The 10,181-nt window shown below is 36.4% G+C and overlaps 1 long non-coding RNA gene across 1 annotated transcript; it reads right to left on the reverse strand.

Moving 5' to 3' along the window:
* Positions 1 to 4,068: 4,068 nt before the first annotated feature.
* On the reverse strand, positions 4,069 to 9,116 carry LOC121138215. Its single transcript, XR_005875367.1, has 2 exons — positions 8,632 to 9,116; positions 4,069 to 6,716 (listed from the first exon to the last, which is right to left on the reverse strand). It is a non-coding gene; the product is annotated as an uncharacterized LOC121138215 (long non-coding RNA).
* Between the last annotated feature and the right edge of the window lie 1,065 nt (positions 9,117 to 10,181).

Raw genomic sequence — 10,181 nt, forward strand, 5'->3', positions numbered from 1 at the left:
TTGCTTTCCTGGGTCTTTTGTTTTTCCATATAAAGTTGAGTATTGTTCTTTCAAGTTCTGTGAAGAATTGTGCCAGTATTTTGATGAAGATTGAATTGAATCTGTAGATTGCTTTTGGCAAGATTTCTATTTTTACTATATTGATCCTACCTATCCAAGAGCATGGTTGATCTTTCAATTTTCTGGTATCTTCCTTCATTTCTTTCTTTAAAGACTCAAAAGTTCTTGCTATACAGGTCTTTCACTTGTATGGTTAGCATTATCCCCAGATATTTAATATTGCTTGGGACTATTGTAATGGGTGATGTTTCTCTGATTTCATTCTCAACATTTTTATCATCTGTATATTATAGGGATACTGATTTTTTTTAGTTAATCTTGTATCCTGCCACTTTGCTGAAGGTGTTTATCAGCTGTAGGAGTTCCCATGTCGAGTTTTTCAGGTCACTTATGTAAACTATCATATCATCTACAAATAGTGAAAATTTGACATCTTCCTTTCCAATTTGTATCTACTTCATCTCCCTTTGTTGTCTTTTTGCTCTAGCTAGAACTTAAAATACACTATTGAAGAGATGTGGAGAGAGTGGACAGCCTTGTCCTTTTCCTGATTTTAGAGGAATTGTATTGAGTTTTTCTCCATTTAGCTTGATGTTAGCTGTTGGTTTACTGTATATTGCTTTTATTATGTATAGGAATGCTCCTGTTATCCCTGATCTCTCCAGAACTTTTATCATGAAGGGGTGTTGGATTTTGTCAAAGACTTTTTTAGCATTGAGTGAGATGATCATGTGGTTTTTCCTTTGCACGTTGTTTATATGGAGAACTACATTGACAGATTTTCATATGTTGAATCATCCCTGTATCCCTGGGATGAAGCCTAGTTGATCATGGTCAATGATTTTTCTGATGTAGTCTTGGATTCAATTTGCTAGTATTTTCTTGTGGATTTTTGCATCAGTGTTCATGCGGGATATTGGTTGGTAGTTCTCTTTCTTAGTTGTGTATTTGTGTGGCTTGGGTGGCAAGGTAATTGTAGCCTCACAAAAAGAGTTTGACAATGAGCTTCCTGCTTCTATTGTGGGGAACACTTTGAGGAGTATTGGAATTAGCTCTTCTTTGAATTTCTGGTAGAATTCTGCATTGAAGCTGTCTGGGCCTGGGCTTTTTATGGTTGGGAGACTTTTGATGACTGCTTCTATTTCATTAAGGGTTATAGTGTTTAGACTGCTTATCTATTCTTGATTTAATTTTGGCAAATGATATCTATCCAGAAAATGGTCCATTTCCTTTAAATTTTTGATTTTTGTGGAGTACAGGTTTTAAGAGTATGACCTGATGATTCTCTGGATTTTCTCAGTGTCCATTGTAATGCCCTCCATCTCATTTATGATTTTCTTAATTAGCATGGTCTCTCTCTGTCTTTTGGTTAATTTGGATAAAGGTTTGTCTATCTTGTTGATTTTCTCAAAGAAACAACTCTTTGTTTCATTGATTGTTTGCAATGTTTTCTTGGTTTCTACTTTATTTTTTTCAGCCCTCAATTTGATTATTTCTTAGGGTCTATTCTTCCTTGGTGATTTTGCTTCTTTTTGTTCTAGAGCTCTTATTTGTGATTCTCTATTGTCACTCTTCTCCAGTTTCTTCATGTGGGCACTTAGTGCTATGAACTTTCCTCTCAGCTCTGCTTTCAAAGGGTCCCATAAATTTGAGTATGTTGTGTCTTCATTCTCATTGAATTCCAGGAAGTCTTTAATTTCTTTTTTTTATTTCTTCCTTGACCCAGGGATAGTGCAATTGTGCATTGTTCAATTTCCATGCATTTGTACGGTTTCTGCAATTTGTGTTGTTGAAAATTCTAACTTTAACGCATGGTGGTCTGATAAGATACAGGGTGTTATTCCAATTTTTTTGTATCTGTGGACGTTTGCTATGTTTCCAATTATGTGGCCAATTTTAGATAAGGTTCCATGTGGAGCTGAGAAGAAGGTATATTCTTTTGTGTTTGGATGGAAAGTTCTATAGTGTCTGTTAATCCCAATTGCGTCTTAACTTGTTAGTTATATTATTTCCTTGTTAAGTTAATGTCTGGAGATCCTGCCTAGTGGTGAGAGGGTGTGCTAATGTCTCCTACTACTAGTGTGTGAGATTTTATGTGTGATTAGAGTTTAATAATGTTCATTTTTTGAATGTGAGTGCCTTTGTATTGGTGATGCAGATGTTTAGAATTGTGACTTCATCTTGATGGATTTTTCCTATGATGAATATGAAATGTCTTTCTTCGTTTCTTTTGATGATTTTAGTTTGAAGTCTAATTTGGTAGATTTTAGGATTGCTACACCAGCTTCATTCTTGGGTCTGTTTGATTGGAAAATCCCAACCCTTTTACTGTGAGGTAACATCTGTCTGTGACATTGAGATGTGTTTCTCCTAAGCAGCATAAGTATGTGTTCTGTCTTCATATCCATTCTGTTATTCTCTGTCTTTTTATAGGCTAGTTGAGATTATTGACATTGAGGGACATTAATGATCATTGATTGCTGATTCTTGTTTGTTTTGGATTTGTTGTTGGTGGTGTTATGTGTGTGGATTACCCCCTTTTTTCTTTTGGTGTTTGGTAAAGAGGGATTATCTATTACCTACATTTTTGTGAGTGTAGTTGTTTTCATTGGGTTGAAGTTTTCCTTCCAGTACTTTCTATAGGGCTGGATTTGTGGATATGTATTGTTTACATCTGGTTTTGTCATGGAATATCTTGTTTTCTCCATCTATGGTAATTGAAAGCTTTGCTGAATACAGTAGTCTGGGCTGGTATGTTTGTTCTCTTAGCGTTTTTAGGATATCTATCCAGGACCTTCTGGCTTTCATAGTTTCCATTGCGAAGTTGGGTATAATTCGGATAAGTCTGCCTTTATATGTTATTTGGCCTTTTTCCTTCACTGTTCTTAATATTTTCTCTTTATTCTGTGTGTTTGATATTTTGGTTATCATGTGACAAAGGGAATGTCTTTTTCTGGTCCACTCTATTTGGCATTCTGTAAGATCCTTGCACTTTCTTATGTATGTCCTTCTTTAGGTTAGGGAATTTTCCTCTATGATTTTGCTGAATATGTTTTCTGTACCTTTGAGCTGCATTTCTTCACCTTCTTCTATACCTATTATTCTCAGGTTTGGCCTCTTCATGGTATCCCATATTTCCTGTATATTTTGTGTTAGGGATTTGTTAAACATCAGATTTTCTTTGGTCAATGACTGTATATCCTCTAATGAGTATTCAACACCTGAGATTCTCTCTTCCATCTTTTGTATTCTATTGGTTGTACTTAGATCTATACTTCCTGATCAATTATTTTCTATTTCCAGCATTGCCTCATTCTGTGGTTTCTTTATTGATTCTATTTCAGTTTTCAAGAATTTGACTGTTTGAGTTGTTTCCTTCACTTGTTTGTTTGTCTTTTTTTGACTCTCCTTAGATTCTTTAAGAGATTTTTTTTTATTTCTTGAATTTTTTGGTTTCTTTTTCCACTTCTTTAAGGGGTTTTCTCATTTCCTCTTTGAGGGTCTCTATTACATTCATAAAATAAATTTTAAGTTCTGTCTCTTCTGTTTCATCTGTATTTTGCTTTTCAGGTCTTGCTGGTGTATAATCTCTAGATTCTGGTGTGGGGAGCTGATGGTGGGGCTAATTGGCAGGGTGAAGCTGGGCACATGGGTGTGGATTGATTCTTGTTTATTTCACACATGTCCACAGCATTTAGAGAATTTTATTTTTATTAGCTGTCAACTTATTATGATGTATTATGACTTTGAATTTATATTTTATTCCCAATCATCATAACATAATTTTAATATTATTCTTTTGAATTTGGCTATCATTCACTAGTGTAAAATTGTTCAGAGAAACTTAAAAATACAAATTTTGGGTAGTCAAATTACATTTTTGTTGAAAACACATATCATAAATATTTAAATAGGGCTTTTACTTCAATTCATGGATGAATACTGAAAACTAAAAAGAGTAAGCAGCAAACACATTATTATTTTAATAAAAATAAAAGGTAACAGAAATTTTATATTAGTAAAGCAACAGTTTTATAATGCAGTTGTCAGTTTCATTAATTCATGATTTTCTGTCAAATTGTTGTGGGTTCAATATTATCCTTTTACATGCCTAATGTTTCCTAAATTGCTTGGACAGGAGAATGAAAGGAAAGGGTATACTTGTCTGACATAAGCACCCTGTCCAGGATGAATCACAGGAATTCCAAGATAATAGCCTAATAGAAAACCAACATCACTAGGTCCAGCTTCCCACTATGACTAAAAGAAATAGTTCTTTGCTATTTCTGCAGAGTAGAAACAAACTATTGTATCTATTTGTGGACTTGATTTATGAGGAGTCCCTGTCATATCCATGCAGCTGTATGATTTTGAGAAAGTGACTATCAGCTTGTCAGTATAATTTTTTTCATCTTTGCAATAAAGCAGCATGATCTGATTACCTAACAGGCAGGGCCAAACAGGTTTTCTTCTCTAGGTGAGATGTGGCTAGGCCAGTTAAGAAAATATGAGATGAGGCAATGTGAAACAGAACAAGAACTGTGGCATGGTAGGTGTGCAGCTCTGGACACATGACTTTCCTTCTCTGATTCATGACAAAACCAGGAAGATCCCATTGTCCTGTGCTGAGCTGGAAATGTGCAATGTGTAGACCACCAGTGTTCAGATAATCCACAATGTTGTCATCCTTGAGACAATCCTGGCCCTTCCCATCAAAGCCAACACATATCACCAGAAAGTACTGGCCTTCAAATAGAGTCACAACCAACACATTCAATGATAAATGGCATGTTGGGTTAAGCCTACCCCTGAGGCACTCTGAACCAATGAGCATCCAGACTGTTAACCTCCCTCTCCTAACTTGTGCTCCCTGTCTGGACAATTGAGCATGCTCAGCCTAGAGGCCATTAAAGAACTGATGATACACTGCCCAGACATTGAAGAAGAGGTCTTTGGGGTACAGCATGGTGAAAGCAACCCTAGGCCAGGATGGCAGGGTCCAGGGTCTCTGAGGAGTGAGCCCTCAGTTTGGAGACTGACATCTCCTCAGAATCTGTGCTTCCCAGTTCTTGTGCAGTTGAGGTGAAGGCAAAACATCCTTCTTGGCTGCAGTCTCCTAGTCCAGCATGTCTCTAGTGAGGGCCAGGGAAGTCTTCTCAGAGCCTGGTGACTCCTCACAGCCCAAGTACTCATGAGGCTGAAATGCCCACTCTGAAGTTCAGGATAGCAGAATGCAGTTCTGAAAGTATTATTGTGGGCTTTAATCCAAATTTTATATTTCTGAGTTTAATGTGGTCCATGCTTCTTTATTTCATCTTAGTACCTGTGGGATCAGCAGTATCCTATTTCTCATTCCCTATGTGAGTAAATTTAATATTCTTTCCTTTTTCTTGGCTAGTGTGCCTAGAGATTTATCAGTGACACATACACACACACACACACACATACACACACACACATATATATATATTCTCTCACTCTTGTCATATTAATTTTAAATGTATACACACATGCACATACATATGTATGTGTATATATACATATTCTGTTACATCTTGTCATATTTATTTTCAATTGATTGAATTTTTCAAAATTGATTAGTGTCTTCTTTTTCACTTTCTTTTTAATTTTGATGCAAAGATTTATATCCCATATTACAAATCTACTTAAGTCAGGTGATAAATATTTCATGCCTGTAATCTATGCCCTTGGTAATTAGGATTCCAATAGTTTGAGAACAACGTAGGCTACATAGGGAGTTGTAGGTAGCTTGGGCCCTGCTACAGAGTAAGGTCTTATTTTACAATATAAAAACTAAAATCCACATGGATTCAGTTTCACATGAAATCATGTAATGTTTTATTGTTTAGTAGTGCTTGTTTAGCTTTATTCCAGAAATTTTGATATTTTACTTTCAATTTGATTCAAAATATTTTTACTTTCCCTTTTAACCTATTGATTACTTTAAGAATTAAAAACTTGAATTTTCATGTACTAGAGTCATAGAGATACTCCTCTGTTTTTAACTTACATTTTAATTTCCCTGTAGTTGGATTGCACACATTGCTTTATATCAGGTCTTGTATGTTTATTTAACCTGTTTAACAACCAGTAATATTGAGCATGTTGACAGTGTCCTGTGTGTATTGGACCTGCTGTCATAAGCTGTCATCTGATGAAATATTCTGTTAATCTCTGTAAAGGCAAATTGATTGGCAGCAGTGTTCATGTTTCTTCTCTCTCTCTCTTACAATAAAAGAACTAAGTTTCATTTGAATTTTAAATGTTTTCCATCAACATCAACAAATCTTGTTCTGTGGATATATCAAGAGTTCAATGGAATTTTCTGTTTGAAACACAAAATCTTGAAGCCTTGTTGTACAGTAATTTTGTCCCTATGTCAAAATTACACTGAATTGTTCAATATATTCATAATTTTTAAAAGCCTAGAACCTTATTTGTCTGTTTGTGTGACAACTTCTTATTGCTTAGTTCATATTAAAAAATGGAAAAAAGTGAAATTTGATTTTTAGCCTACACATTTTCTATTTTTAGTGATTCTTTCGTAACATCACACCATGCACTCCAATCCCACTCATCTTCAAGTCCCTCTGTGTCCAATCTTCACTCTTGTAGTGTCTTCTGACAAAGGAATGCTATAGGGAATAAAAATGAGATAAAAGGACACAATAATAAAACAACATGAAAAAGGAAAGAAAAAAACACTTTTCTCCCCCAGGTTTCCCACCTCTCCAATCATCCTAGTGGCATTGGGAGCTGCTGTGTGTTTTGCAGATTCAGTATTGATAGAGTACCAAAGCCAGAGATAGGCCTTGACCTGACCAATGTATCATTACACAATGACAATTTGTAAGTAAACCTGTTTGGACTTTCTCTCCCATTTGTGCCATTAATCTGGATTTGTCAGTTTCTATCCACCTTCACATCTTCTTTTGGGGATTCATAGTTAACTTTTTTGTTTGTTTTCTTTGCTATTTGTTTTGTTTTTTATTTTTATTTATTTTTATTTTTTTGGTTTTTTGAGACAAGGTTTCTCTGTATTGCTTTGGAGGTTTCCCTGGAACTTGCTTTGTAGACAGACTGGCCTCAAACTCACATGCCTCTGCCTCCTGAATGCTAGGGTTAAAGGTAGTGCACAACAAATGCCTGGCCATAGTTACATATTTTTTAAGTAGAGTGTTCTGGCTGCCTGGAAAGTTGATTCCCATTCATCATTACAAGTATATTATACTATTTGTGCTGTTCATAATAGATGTCCCTAGTATAGCTCATTGTTCAGCAGTTTGCTTTGGTAGTAACACAGGTACTAAAGCATTTTAGAGAGCTCTTACTTTTCCTGAGTCATTAATCTGTAACTCTGCCTGTCTCTGGATTCTTTCTTTACCTCAAGTTCCCATGCTTCTTTGTCCCAAATAAACACATGAAAACAATATTAATTATAAAACCTTTTGCTGAATACTGTGGCTCTTACTGGCTAGCTCTGTCTTAATTATTAACCCATTTCTATTAATCTATGTATTTCTATGTCTTCTTGGCTTACCAGAGAAGGCCCAGACCTGTTACTCCTTTTGGCTGCTACATGGAGTCTCTCTGCATATCTTTCCCAGAATTCTCCTCATCTCCTGTTCCTGCCTATCTTCCTGCCTCTATTGGCCAAACAGTGTATTATTCATCAGCCAATATGAGAAACAAAAAGATATCCCCCATTATCTGCCAATACTTTTGTTTTATATTTACCATAGATTGAAATCATGTGTGCTTGTTTACCTTATCTGCCTATTACTCCCATCAAGACCTTTACATTTAATTCAAGTACATGGTTACCTGGAGTTTTCTATCTTGATCATTTTAAATTCACTGGTTCTGTCCAAAATGTCCTTCTTATTATGGAGAAATATCAGTATAGCAATGCCTGAGGCACAGTTCAGGAAACACATTCATGGCCATGATACCTGCTGAATATGAGCAAACTGGGAAACTATGCATGTCCTCTAGTGGAGCCTAAACAACACTGCAGAGAAGGCTCTCATTATTCCTACAGCTCAGACCCTGCATGGGATCAACTTGTCAACTCCTAATCAGTTTATGACCAGAGAAATCTCACAGGAAACTGAGGAACCCTGTAGGGAGCATGTAATCTGCAGGAGTATGCTGTATGATGATCTGCTGAAGGGTAGAAACTTACTACTAAATGTGATGTTCCTGAAGGAAAATAAAGTAGTGGAGGACACACTGTCCTTCACAATTGCCTCTCCCCCTGCTAGGTTTGGGGATACCATTTGATATTTGTGGCAATAGCTAATGAGATACTCAGATAATACTACAGATCTCAGAAGGGAAGAAGGGGATACAATCCCCATAAGAATAAGAATCAAGCATATTGTTTCCTGGACAGAAGTTCATTGACTTAGCAAGCATAATACACTGAGATATTTTTTCCCTGACTGTTCCTGGGAGCCTTTCCAAATGAACAGAAACCTAAAGAGGACAGACATTCATGTACAAGGGACCCACTTGATTCCACCTGCTTCTGCCAGCCTAGGCTCCTACCTTATCTGGGACTCAGTGAAGTGATGCTATATCTTTCTTGTCTAGTATTTTTGCTGGGTAACCAGTTCTGTCTGCTTCAGCAGGAACTGAAGATTTTCCTCCAGTCTTTGATGTTCATGTTCATTAAAAGATTGTGTTCTTAGGGCACAGTTGTGTACCATATACCCACACATGCATGAATGTGCATGCACACACATACTCCTGAACACACACAGGTACAAGGATGCACCCATACAAACACATTGCATTGTATCCACATGTTTACTTCCCAGATACACTAATGTAAGAAGAGATCCCCTGGGATGCCATGGAGAAGAGGGGTAGCTTTTAGTAGCCTATACCATCTTTACGTATATCCCCACCAAGATGCAGAAAAACACAGGATGCTCTGAGATAAAGAATGTGGTGATGTACTTTTTCTCTGTGTTGATAAATTTTCATCTTATTTTTACTTCATATGTGTGGTTTTTTGCATACCTATGTATGTGTGTACCACATGCCTGCCTGGTAACCTGAGAGAAGAACCTAGTAGGCAAATCAGTCAATATAGTGCTTACCTTGCAAATCAGTGCACAAAATGGTATATGCCAGGGCTCCTTGACCAAGCTTGCATAGCAAGTTCTCCAGTCTGTGCATTAAAAGGTTTAGTTCCCAAGCACAGGACCACTATATGGTGGTAGACCACCCCCTTGCTCTGACTTGCTGCATCCCAGTGTCTCCCAGGAGGGCAGCTTCTTCCAAAAGAGCTTTCTAAACCACAGGTTGTCTCAACTTAGGTCCAATGCAGTCAAGGACTGAGCTAAGAAAATTAGCAAATCTCTCCAACCAGGAGGAAATTAAACTTTCCTCCCTATGAGGTGATTATGTCAGGAATTTCTTTTAAGTAAAAGAAGGTTGACTAGGTCATGGACAAATGAGTGTGTGTATTACTTCATGTTTAACAATATTCCATGGAAGGGCTCCACTATAGTGTATGTTTTTCTCATCAGTGATGGGAATTTGAATCATTTGTGCTTTGGGAGTACCCTTAGAAATGCTGTTATAACCTTATTTTCCCCTAGATTCTCTGTGGACACTTACTTCTCCTTGTAGGATCAATAGATCACCTGGGGACTCACGTTCAACTTTCTTAAAAATTATACATAGCAAATGTATTCAATACGATGACCTCTGTGGTGGGACTCTAAATTATAGTACTGTGAGGCATCATTTTACAACTGGATAAGTTACCTTTTACTTCCTTCAGAAGTGGGAATTGCCAGAGTTAAATTTATAGGTTTTCAATTTATTAATTTATCAAAACAATAATTTTAGCTTATTAATTATTTTACTATAGTATAATTTATACTATTTAGATTCAAAACCCAAAGCACATATTTATAAAATATTCATATTAGGAACACTTGAGAAAAGTGTTAGGATATCATAGAATATAATCATTAGGTAAAGGGATAGCAATGGCTACCTTTTCCACTATAACACATGATGAACATTTGTATTTAGAGTTAAGCCTAATGGAAGTAATTGGACATGGGAATGATACCCAATAT

This window comes from Mesocricetus auratus, unplaced genomic scaffold (genome assembly GCF_017639785.1).
Source record: "Mesocricetus auratus isolate SY011 unplaced genomic scaffold, BCM_Maur_2.0 contig_12640_pilon_obj, whole genome shotgun sequence".
In the NCBI taxonomy this organism is placed as follows: domain Eukaryota; kingdom Metazoa; phylum Chordata; class Mammalia; order Rodentia; family Cricetidae; genus Mesocricetus; species Mesocricetus auratus.